Genomic DNA, 12,893 nt, shown 5'->3' on the forward strand with positions numbered 1-12,893 from the left:
ACATCGAAACAATGAAGATAGCCCAGAAAATACAGCGGTAAATGCCGGATTTAGGGGCCCTAAACCCGGTCAACGGAAAAAGCCATTTAAAGGCAACAGAGAAGGTCCATCCAGCCTAGATAAAATTCTAGACAGGTCTTGCCAGATTCACGGCACCCCCGATAAGCCAGCTAACCACATCAATAGAGAATGTTGTGTCTTTAAGCAGGCCGGCAAACTCAATGCCGAACACAAAGGGAAGGCGCCGCAAAGTGAAGACACGGACGAATCTCGCCAGCCGAACACATGGGGACAGAAAAATTTCCCCCGGAGGTAAAAATACCGAACATGATTTACATCACTCACCTCCCAAAAAGGGAGCGCAAACGCGCACTCTGGGATGTATATGTTGTAGAGCCCATCGCCCCCAAATTCAACCCATGGTCGGCCTGTCCGATCACCTTTGATCGCAGGGATCATCTGACTAGTATCCGTCACGGGGGCTCGGCTGCCTTAGTGCTCGACCCAATAATTGACGGATACCACCTCACCTGAGTCCTCATAGACGGTGGCAGTAGTCTCAATCTGATATATGAGGACACTGTTCGCAAGATGGGGATAGACCTGTCAAGAATTAAGCAAAGAAGCACTACCTTTAAAGGAGTGATACCAGGCGTAGAGGCCCGATGCATTGGCTCTCTGACGTTGGAAGTTGTATTCGGTTCTCCCTATAACTTTCAAAGCGAAGGACTAATCTTCGACATTGCTCCATCCCGAAGCGGTTACCATGCACTACTTGGAAGAATGGGATTCGCCCGCTTCGATGAAGTCCTGCATTATGCTTATCTCAAACTCAAGATGCCCGGTCCACGTGGCGTTATCACAATTAGCGGAAATATGGAGCGTTCTCTTCGCACGGAAGAATACATGGCGGCTCTAGCAGCCAAATCACGGAGTGATCTTTTCAAACCGAGCAACTCATCGGTCTTCGAGACCACGGACTCAACTAGACGTGTTCGGTGCACACCTAGGTGTAGCAGCTCAGATAAACCTGAGCTTGATTGGCGACTATGCCCCGACAAGAACAGACCATAAGAAGACTGTACATGTCTCCATGTATATATAAATAGGAATTCAAAGCCCCTTGTGTGGTGTCTGGGGCCGCCCGCATATAAAAGGTCCATAGTTTGGCTTGACCCTATTCGGACTCAAGAAGTTATATCTTCATGGTTCATTAAAACAAACCAATTTTACTCACGGTCACACTAGATTCTTTCACCTGGTTTCTTCTTTGATTTTCAGATGGCCACCACTCTATACCCCTCAAGAATACGGCGCAACAGAGATAAAGGCGCAGACGTGCAGCAGGGCTCCCTTCCAAGGTTTCTTTTTAGATTAAGCCCCTGCGTAAACCTTTTTATTATCTCTTGTTGTTTCATACCTTCCCGGCACTTGAAAAAGTGTTGTGGGTGAGCTTATGGTTCACCGCACTTAAATCAAAGTTACAAAAGCAGCAGCCAGTGTGTTTTTTGAGAGACAAGCTCTCACCACATGCGCTCTTTCGTCACGCCGGATTGTCGCTCGTACCTTGAAATACAGGGTTTATTACTAGGGGCTATAATTCAGCCCGATATATATTGTAAAGTCCGAATACCTTCGGGAGTGTTCGGCGTCGTGAGTTTGGCATTATATGCATCAGCTCTGAATCATGTCTTTGGTCAAATGTTGGGTTTGCCCGGCTCCCGTGTTTTGCTACCTTACATTCCGCTCTATCGGCTAAGGTGGCACATGGAGAACTACTGCGATTGTGCCCTAATTCATCCGGATGAACACCTCAGTAGAGAAAGCCGAAAACTGACTGTCATGATACATCGAGTGACTGGTCAACCACTCGATGACTCAACGGAATCCTCGCGATTCCTCCACATTAACGAAGGACCGGTTTCTCGGTCACGTATGTAAATGCACCCTATCCGGATAGAACACGGACATACAAGGGGCTATATAGTAGCCCCACCATCAAACTCATATGGCTAAGTGGAAGTGTTAAAGCTCTATAGTCCGATTGCCTTGTTTGCCTCACTATCACCTCCTTAAACGGACCAAAACATTGGATCAAGTGTGACTACGTGTTTTTGGCCGAACACCACCGCGTTATACGCGAGGGGGCTGAAGCCGACGACTGCAATCTTTCAGGTTATATACATATATACATAAATGGCCGTAGAGGAGGCACTAAAATACTTTATGGGCAAAAGTATAAATGCAGCCTTTATTATCGAAAGCATCGTCTATACAATTCGAATACATATCATTTGAACATGATATTTTTTGAGCACTGAGCCTCTATTAAATGGGCACCCTCTAAGACTTCTTCGAAATAGTGCTCTGGCAGGTCCTGCCCCCCGGGCGGACCCCGTGTTGCAGTATTGGTGGCCTCCATCCTCGCCTAGTACGTCTTAACACGGGCGAGGGCCATCCATGCACCCTCTATGCATGTCAATCGCTTGATAGCATCGATATGCAGCACCGCACGAATAAATTGTTGCACCAAACCAAAATAACTATCCGGACTTGGTTCCTCCGGCCACAAGCGGTCCACGACAGCCTTCATGGATGGTCCGGGTAACCTATGGAGCTCCGCCCATTCGGCCATCTGCTCGTTTAACAGCAGCGGACGCTTTGGCATGCTGAACTGCGACCAGAATAGTCTTTCCGCTTCATGATCTTCTTGGTCTTGGAAGAACTGCGTCGCATCGGCAGCACTCTTTGACAAGTCCAAGTACGCGTCTTGAGAACTCCACATTTGATCAAGAGGAGCATACTTTGGATCGCCGAATTAAGTTCGCAATAAAAAGGGCTTCCCAGCCGCGATCTCGCCGGCTTGTCGGAGCTCCTCCCGAGCCGCTCTGATCTCAAATCGAGTCTCCTGTGCCGTTTGTAAGGCCTTTTTTAGGTCCACCGTTTTTGCTTGGCTCTCTTTTTCGAGCAGCTCATATCGGCTAGCGGCATCCTTCAGCTCAAGAGCCATATTGGCTATTTTTTCCTCACTTCGGTGATGAGCAGCCTATTCGGCTTTCAATTCACTCGCTGCCTTTTCGGCAGCCGCGTCACTTATCCTGGCTTGTTCCTTAGCACACGCAAGCTCAGCCCGAAGAGTCTCCACAGCGGCAGCACCATCTGCAGTTAAAGCACATTATAAATCCTAGTGTCATGTTGTCATATATACTTCCTGACCGCTCGGAAGACATACCTTGCGCCTCGTCAAGACGCTTATTCATGAGCATGATGTCCTCATCCACCACATCAAGTTGTCACTCTAGTTCGGCAAATTCGGCAGCCCGGCAGTTGTCGGGGCTGCAGCTGCCTGTGTAAAAAATTGGCAGAATCCTTTCCTGAGATTATTGATATTTTTGATCCTCTGATCGCCCTGTTTGGATGGAAACCAGAGTCTTAGGGGCTACTATCTACACACAGTGCACCTTGCATTTTGCAGTACAAAATAAAAAAATGCCACGTTACGTGCCTCAAGGCCTCTTAACAGGCTCATAAAGGCTTCATCTAGTCCGTTTTTCGCGGACGAAATTCTTTTAATCACTGTACACATTAAGGTACGATGTTCCTCTAGAACAGGCGTTTACCGCAGAAGACCCGTCAATGTATCCTGCTATGCGTCGGATAGTCCGGGGCTTTTGTTTACGGTCTCTTTAGGAGCCAAACACCCCGGACCTTGGGCGGCTGAAGATTCACCTTTTGGCCTCGTCCTCCTTTGTTTATCGGGAGAGATTCTCCGAGACGACACTTCGGGGTCGTCCCCCTTATGGCGCGGAGAAGTATGAGGAGGCTTCTCGCTCTCCATCATCTCCAGAAGAAGATCCCCTGAGGACGAGATTGTTGCGGAAGGCTATAGGCCGGACTGCCAAAACATACATTTTAGATATTACTATCATAAACGGGAAAAGAACATGGTATGCTTATGGAACACCTTTGTTCACTTACGTCTCGGCTAACAGCTGGTCCCCTTGAGGGTGCTATTCGGCAACGTTGCTCCCTGGGACAGGTCCCCCTGATAGGGATTTCCTCCCTTGCTTGGAGGCCTCTGCCTTCAAGTCTTCGAGGGCGGCCCTTTTCTTCCCATGGGGGGGAGGGCATACTTGATTCTCCTCCCCTCTCATCCTCCGACACGGGAGTTTTAATTTCTCAGGATACAATGCGTAATGTACCACCAGTATGGAGGCCACTTTTGACCTCCCCACTCTTCTCCTTGTCTTCCCCCGATGGCACTTCATGTGGTGCACGAGCGAGCACCTGTTTAGCACCGGATCCGCTGAGTCTTCGGGAAGAGCTGCCAAACAACTGATCCTCTCTGCCTTATTTATCCAACCCTGGCCGAGGATGGTTTTTCAGAATAACGTTATGATAAATATAACGACAACATGTTCGGTTATGGGGTGCTTAACGGGGTATCTGGATGGTTGCAGTCAAGGCATGCGTCTTCCATGGTGTCCAGACACTTTATTCGTGATCTGAAGAATGATTTATACATCCCTTCGAGCGTAATGCCGAAGAAGTGCTGAACGGTTCGCGGTCCTTCCGGATTGAACTCCCACATGCGGAGAGGTCGACGTTGGCATGACAGGACCCATCGAACTAGCATTACTTGGATTACCTTGACAAGACTAACGTCCTTCTCGATGAGATCTCGAATGCGGCTTTGCAATGTCCGCACATCATCAGCCGATCCCCAGTCTAGCCCCTTGTTGACCCATGATGAAAGCTGTGGCGGAGGACCGGAGCGGAAGCTAGGGGCAGCCGCCCACTTTTTACCTCAGGGTGCTGTGATATAAAACCACTCCCGTTGCTACAAGTTGGAAGCCTCCGGGAAGGAACCCTTTGGCCATAAAGCATTAGCACATTTGCTTATTTTTACCCCTCCGCACTCTGCGTGTTTCCCGTCGATCATCTTTGGCGTTACATCAAAGGTCTTGAGCCATAAGCTAAAGTGTGGAATAATGTGGAGGAAGGCCTCACACACGATGATGAATGGCGAGATGTGAAGGAAGGAATGCGGAGCTAGATCATGAAAATCTAGCCCGTAATAGAACATGAGCCCTCTAACAAAGGGATGAAGACCGAGGCCTAGCCCTCGGAGGAAGTGAGAGATAAACACAACACTCTCATTGGAGTTCGGAGTAGGGATAACCTGCCCTTGAGCAGGAAGCCTGTGGAGGATTTCTGTGGTCAAGTACCTTGAATCCCTAAGCTTCTTGATTTCCTCCTCTGTGAGAGAGGAGGCCATCCACCGGCCTTGAAGGCTGGATCCGGACATGGTCGGAAGTTTGGAGCATTTTGGCTAAAGCCTTGGGTGTTGGAACTCGAGGTGGGAGAGGGAGAGGATTAAGCGTGGAAGAAAAAGACAGGCCTTGGTCGCTTTATAAAGAGGACGAATATCAAGCGTCCCCTGCGTGGCCTTTGAAACTTGCCTATTCCCAAGGAATCCTATCAGTGGAACGGTTGGGTTACCCACGCCCGTATTGATGAGGATCCCGTGATAAGGGGACATGATCTCTGCTTCGACAAGACATGCCAATAAAACCGCCTTGCGAAACATGTCGTGGCATGCTGATAAAACGGTTCGAATAATAACTGGGCTGCGGTGTGATGTCACGCTATGAAGAAACTGTCAGCAAATTAGATTCGTGAAATATTATACTCTCTACGGTGGTATGTGGAATTTGTTTTGCAGAGCCGGACACGATTCTTGTGTTCAAGATCTACTTTGGAGTATTCGGAGAAGGAACCCGCCTTGCAATGCCGAAGACAATCTGCGCGCCGGGCTCAATCGTCATTGAAGCCTGGTTTAGGGGCTACTGAGGGAGTCCTGGATTAAGGGGTCCTCGGACAGCTGGACTATATACTTTAGCCGGACTATTGGACTATGAATATACAAGATAGAAGACTTTGTCCCGTGTCCGAATGGGACTCTCCTTTGCGTGGAGGGCAAGCTTGGCGATTCGGATATGTATATTTCCTTCTCTGTAACTGACTCTGTGTAACCCTAGCCCCCTCCGGTGTCTATATAAACCGGAGGGTTTAGTCAATAGGACAGGAACAATCATAATCATAGGCTAGCTTCTAGGGTTAGCCTCTACGATCTCGTGGTAGATCAACTTTTGTAATACTCATATCATCAAGATCAATCAAGCAGGAAGTAGGGTATTACCTCCATAGAGAGGGCCCGAACCTGGGTAAACGCTTTTGGTCCTGTGCATAATTGCTCGTTGTAATGGGCTCATATTATCTATTTTGGCCTAAAGACATGTACGAACTTTAGTGGGCCCATTAAGTTATTGGGCCGTTACCAGGCCGATTTTTTTATATTCAAACCAGGCCGAAATTTAATGGTCGGCCCTCTTACCTCTCGGGTCGTGAACATGTGGGCCCATTTGATTTCACGGGCCATTAACATGCCGTTACTAAGTTCGGCCTACATATGGCCCAACCATACTGTCAGCCTTTAGCAGGCCGAAAGAGACAGCGGGCTTGTACTGGACCATGAAGAGCATGGGCCGCTAAGAGGCCGAAAGTGAGGTTGTATTGTAAATGGCCCAACTGTGTCGTGGGCCTTTAGCAGGCCGAAAGAGAAACCGGGCTGTTATTGGACCATGAAAGGCATGGGCCGTTAAAAGGCCAAAACTCAGGTCCGACTACAAATGGCCCAACTCATTTATGGTCCGTTAACAGGCTGAAAGGCACACATGGCCGGGAATTGGCCCAACACTTAAATGAGTCGCTAAAAGGCCAAAACTCAAGTCCGACTACAAATGGCCCAACTGATTTATGGGCCATCAACAAGCTAGAAGACACACCGGGCCGAAAATTGGCCCAACACTTAAATAGGTCGCTAAAAGGCCGAAACTCAGGTCCAATTACAAATGGCCCAGCTGATTTATGGGCCGTCAACAGGCCGAAAGACACACCGGGCCAGAAATTAGCCCAACATTTAGATGGGTCGCTAAAAGGCCGAAAGATGTACATCCTCAAAATTGGCCCATCCATTGAATGGGCCGTTAATAGGCCGAAATCTCATCGGGCCGATATTGGGCCCAAATATATAGCGGGCTCTTAACGGGCTCGAACTAACGATGGGATGCAATGGTGTCAAATTTTTAATGGGCCGTTGATGGGTCGAGTTGGCACATCTCGTATGGGCCGTGGGCTTAAATGGACCTGACACAAGTAGGCCTTATATGGGCCAGCCTGCTAATTTTTACTAGGCCGGCCTTTTTCATCAGAATGGGCCACTGTTGGGCCATGCCACATATCGATGTATGATAGGCGCCTCCTGTCCAATGAGTGGATGGCATCTGTCCCAACCGTGAGGCAACACGTGTTTCCTCCGTCCAATGATGATTTTACACGTGGAAAATCCCCATTGGTTCGGCATGTTAACGGGTTACCGGATCCAAAACCAGACCCGATAGCTTAATGGTGTTCCGTTATGGTGGATGCCACGTGTCGGTCACCCTTGACGAAAGCACTTCTGTGACGCGCGATTTATCATCATGGAAGTGGACACTTCCATGATGATAATTTTGGTAATGTCATGGAACACTTCTACGACAGCACAGGTATGACTATCTTGATTCTGTCATAAAATCGTCATGGATGTACATGCATGACAAAAAATGCGACCTACTGTGACAAACATGTATCATCACGGAAGTGTATTTTTTTTGTAGTGCTCGCCTTGAGCCCGACAACATATATCGTGTGGCAAAGGGAACAGAAGTGTGACATGTTGTATAGGTTCGCCTAACCAGCTTCATAGTCTGCTTGGTGTTCGGCATACCTTGCTAGAGGCCGCTACCAACCGTGTAGTTCGGAGGTGATCCGAACTGTGACCAAGCCGAGTTGAACATAAGGGGTCGCGCGCTTAAGGGAAGGAACCTACGAGGTCGGATCCGAGGACACTGGTCGGATGTGATCCGAGCTATATTCAGATTGTGGCCGGGTAGACTTGTGGGCTTTAGGGTCCATGCTAGGCCCAAGTTTTGAGCCCACGACGGACGCCTATATAATGTGGAGGTGTGGCACACTCATGCGGTTGATCGCTTCGGCGCTGTCACTAGGATTTGCATGTGTTGCGAATAGCCACCTCCACTCGCCACCGGTTGTGTGATCGGACCTAGCAGTCCATTGCACGACATTCCTCCTGCACGTGCGGATACCGTTAGAGGCGGTGCACTTGCGGCGCTCTGGCGAACCTGTTCGCGGGATCCGATCGGCTACGTGGGAGACCGGCAAGGAGGAGACGACTCCGGGAATGCAAGGCGACTCCGAGAACGCAAGGCGACTCCGGGAACGTGCTACCTCAACTCTACTTCCGTTGCATGGCACTGCGCGTCTAGTGGTAACTATCTGTGATCCATCTCCCATAGCATGTTCTTGGTTGTTCTGCGCGTAGGAAAATTTTAATTTGCAGTCGACGCACCCTACCGTAGATCCCAACATTTTATGCCTCGCAGTGGCTGAAACCTGGGTAAAATCCTTTCCGTTCTGTGCTGATTCTACTCTTTGTGCTTACACATCTCCCTATCCAAAGCGGAAAGGGGCTAGATGGCCCCATAGATGGTCGTACCCACGACAACTTTCACATCCCTTAAATCTCTTTTGGTAGCTTTGTTATTGTGGAGTCACTCAATTTTGGCTTGTGGCACTCAGTCTCTTTATGGTGGCTCGATCTAGCACTAGTATCTCCATGATGGCTAGATTCTTGCTTGTCGGTGATCACTTGACTTGACGACCTCGGTCATAGCACATAATCCTTGCCCTTCATCTTGAAACTATACTGATTGGTCCATCCATTGTGGATGACGCCGCGATATAATTTCCATGGTATCCCTAGGAGGAGATGGCATACATACATGGGAACCACATCACACTCAAATGTGTCTTCATATGCGCCAATCTTGAGGGACACTTGAACAGTGTGTCCCACTTGAATGGTGCCGGAGTCACGAAGCCATTGGACATTGTAGGAGAAATGGTTCTTCTTCTTGACCAATTGAAGATGGAACATGGCTCTTCGCTTGACAAATTGTGGCAACTTCCACCATCGATGATGACCTTGTCGGAATGAGCATGATGCCCACTTTGGTATGGAAGATGTGGCGTCGTTGGTCTTCATCTTGTTGGTATTGAAGTTTCAAGACTCAAGACCTTGGAGATAACTAGAGCGGGGCTCGAATCATTGTCACAAAAGAGTTGAGCTCTTCGTCTTCATTCACTTGACGACGCATGTCCATGTGCTCAAGTGCTTCCATTTCTTCTTCGCTCATGGAATTTTAGGTGTTGTCATCATTGGCGATCATGGTTCGCCATGTGGGGCATTGGTAAGTCTTGTGGCCATGGACTTGGCCAGTGAAACATTGGATTGAGCTTGTCCTGGCGGTTTCATCCATTGGAGTAGTTGATGATGAAGCTTTGTGTCGTGGTTTTGTCGTGGCAGATGTCTTCATGAGAAGACTAAGTTGTGAGGCCATCGTTTCTAGGTCGAAGCTTGGATGGGGTTGATTGAAAAAGAGATGACATGAGTTTACCTAGGTTTGCCCCCTTAAAGTGGAGGTAAAAGCCTACATCCTGTTTGATTGCTAATGATTGTGGTGATCTTGATTACAAGGGCGCTATTTCGCTACCTCTGTCTCGAGAGCTATGAAAACATATATCTCGAGACCTATCAAAACATCTGTCTAAAACTTGTCATTCTGATGACCCAGGGACTCACTTTATATAATAGCTGAGTCCCTAAGGTTACAAGAGATTTTGGGTTATATCTACAGTCAGAGTCCTACTCTAAATCCTATAAGTCCTCTGTGTCTTCCAAGTTGGTGGTCCCATCTTGTATTTGGACTCCTTCAGAACTTTGGCTAGGTCCAAATCCTGTAGCAGGCCGAGTCATGTAGAAGGCCGGGTCATTACTATAGCAGTTTCGGTCTTGATTGTAGCAGGCCGGGTCATGATTGTTGCCGGATTCAGGGCTTTGCAGACCCAAGAAAGGTTCGAACTCTGGGGCGTGTGCGAAGAACTCAACCCCTCCAGCCAGTCAATTTGTCGTTCCACGGCCTAGCTCGATGAACAGGAAAGGAAAGAGACACACCAGTTTACCCAGGTTCATGCCACCTTGCGGTGTAAGACCCTACTCCTGCTTTGGGGTGGATTAGCCATGCTAGGGGCTAAAGATGAACTAGTACAGGGGAAGAACAACCTCAGGAGGCTTGTTCTAGTCTGGATGTGAGCTAGTGAGGTTTTGGGTTGGATCCCGGATCTTCAATCCCCTCCTATGATGGTGGCGAAGCTATATTTATAGTGGCCTTGGTCCTCTTCCTCCAAGCGAAGGCGGGAAGGGATTCCACAATGGCCAATTTTGAAGGGGGACAAGTAGTACATCTTATCCTGATGAAAGGTGGTCTTCGCCTACAAAGCTTCTGGTCGTGATGCCACAGTGGGCTCAAAGATGACATCCATTCCGCCCTCCTGGCGGTCTTGGTCTTGTTGCCGGGAATAGAAACCTTTGGGTGATTCCTCGGGACCCTGCGCCTGCCTCCTTAGCACCAAAGAGGAAACTTGCTGCTCTGGGCCCGCTGGCGCCCGCCTGGCCTTGGACATCATGGCTTGCGTCACCCGAACCTCATGAGATGGGTGCTTGCATAGGAGTCTCCGCTCCTCGGGAGCAAGCCTGAGGAGGCCGCTCCCTTCGAAGGTCTTGGCGTCGTCCGCCTCACGAGGCTTGGCCCCTCGCGAGGGTCTTGTCTTGAAGGTACTGAAGATGGGTCGTGCCAGGCCGTTGATGGAGCCATGCTGTGGGCTGCACGCAGGCAAGTCTGGGTACCCTGGTTCCCAGAACGCCAATAGTAGGCCCCGGGCCCAAGGTGCGCTCGGACTTGGCTTTGGGCGAAGCCAAAGGACAAGGGCGAAGCGCTGCGAGCCCCAATCGCCTGCGGGCCAAGTCGACCCATGGCGCTTGATGGTACGTGGGATTCTCCACTTCCCCATGCTGCTTCGACAACCGTCCGACTTGACAACTTCCTGTTGCATGCAGAAAAACCATCATTACTTGAAATCATGGGAGGCCGACGGTTGGCCTTCCTCCGGCTATAAATGGGAGAGGGGGCAGAGCCCCCTGCTCATCTCTATTTTCTTGCTGCTTGCTCCTCTTCTTCCTTTCTATACCACCATCTTGCCAGCGAGTCCATGGCGCCAGTAAGAAGGTTTTCCGCTCCAGAAAAGGATAAAACCCCTCAGGTGGGACCTGAGCTGCTCCCGCCAAAGAAGAGGCTCGATTTCTCTCGTGATGCCGTCGCGGAGCCCATGGCGACGCGGGCTTGGCAATGAACGGGCTCCGTCGGTCTTCCCGGTCCTCGCGTACGCCCGTGCACAGAGCCCCACGCACAAGAGCGGTGGCCAGCACCGTGAGGAGCGGGGCCGCAAAGGATAACAGGCGGTGGTTGCACGACAACCCCACTCGCACACCCACATCTAAGGCACGGCCCGTGAGTTTGTGGTGTGGGCGGAAATGCCACCATGGACATGGATATGGATCCCGTGGTCCCTCACAAGGGAGATACCACTGACGGGGCCCATGGAATTGTGGCTGCAACACGACGGATGCTGTGGCCAAGCTTCAGAAGCAGAGGTTGAGGTTGTCAATTCCGGCGACTTCTTCATGACTCGGGGATGGGGCACGATCGCCATTGCCTGCCACCCGGAGGGAGGTCACGCCATTCACTTCGAGTACGACGGTGCGTCGACACTCTTCTTCAAGGTCTTCGGCAAGGATGGTCAGCGCGTGGGATGCTACTCCGGGGGAGGTAGTCGAGGCGACGAGGCCGCCTACGGTGAACTTTCCCTTGGCCTTGTCCGTGATTCTTCCGGCCGCAGCGGCGCCTCCTTCGGGCATGCCTCGAGCGACGACGACAGCTATGAGCCGCCACGTCGCCACAACCGAGCCTAGTGGGGAGAGATGCCAGCTTGACACCGTAGGCGATGTTGGCCACGTCGCGGTCCTTGGGAGACCCTCTTCGTTTTGCTTTGTTGCTGTAGAAAACCATGTAGGGCCCCGTAGGGGTATGTAAAAAAATGGTGGCGCTCTTACCTTAATGCTTATTATTTCCAATCAATGTTGTATTTAATCTTGTTGCTGTGGCACGATTCCTCCTTTCATCCTCGAGGTAGGTTTGTGCTCTACATAGACAGGGCCTAGTCCCCAGACAGGCTTTAGCCATCGCTGGTAAACCAAGTCGCAATGCCATGGTCAAGGCCAGGAGGTGAGAGGCCCGAGGTCCAGTAAGAGCCCCTAAGGCATGATGCTCAGGGGGTCCCCTTTGGGACGCAAGCAACTTTCGAAAGACTGAAAGGAAAGCATCCTTGCCCGAGCGAGATCGTGAGAGGCAAAACACTGATCGTAAGGTTCACGCCTGCGTGTATGGGGTGACTTATCTTGGCGAGCCTGCGGTGATCCTTACGCTGTGAGGATAGCTTTTGGTGCGACGCCTGGCTGTGTCCTAGTGGCGGTGGCACTCCCAGGCAAGACTCACGCTGACCCCTTCTTCCTCGCTCATCTGGGTGCTCTACGTCCTCGGGTCCCGGCCCTCGAGCGAGGCTCAGCTGCCGCTGGTATGCCAGGTCATGTTGCCGTGGTGAAGGCTAGGTATTGAGGGCTCAAGAGCCAGTAGGAGCCCCTGAGGCACATTGCTCAGGGCCCCCCTTTAACATGCAAGCGATTCGCGTGAAAAAGGAGTGGCTGGCCTTGCGAGGGGTTGCGACTCGAGGTGCTGGCGGGGCCGCTCGTGATCCCGGCTCTGGAGGTCCCTGCGAGTTAGTCGAAGAAAGAAAACATAGCTGCGCTTGTTGTC

This window comes from Triticum aestivum, chromosome 3B, assembly GCF_018294505.1.
Source record: "Triticum aestivum cultivar Chinese Spring chromosome 3B, IWGSC CS RefSeq v2.1, whole genome shotgun sequence".
In the NCBI taxonomy this organism is placed as follows: Eukaryota; Viridiplantae; Streptophyta; class Magnoliopsida; order Poales; family Poaceae; genus Triticum; species Triticum aestivum.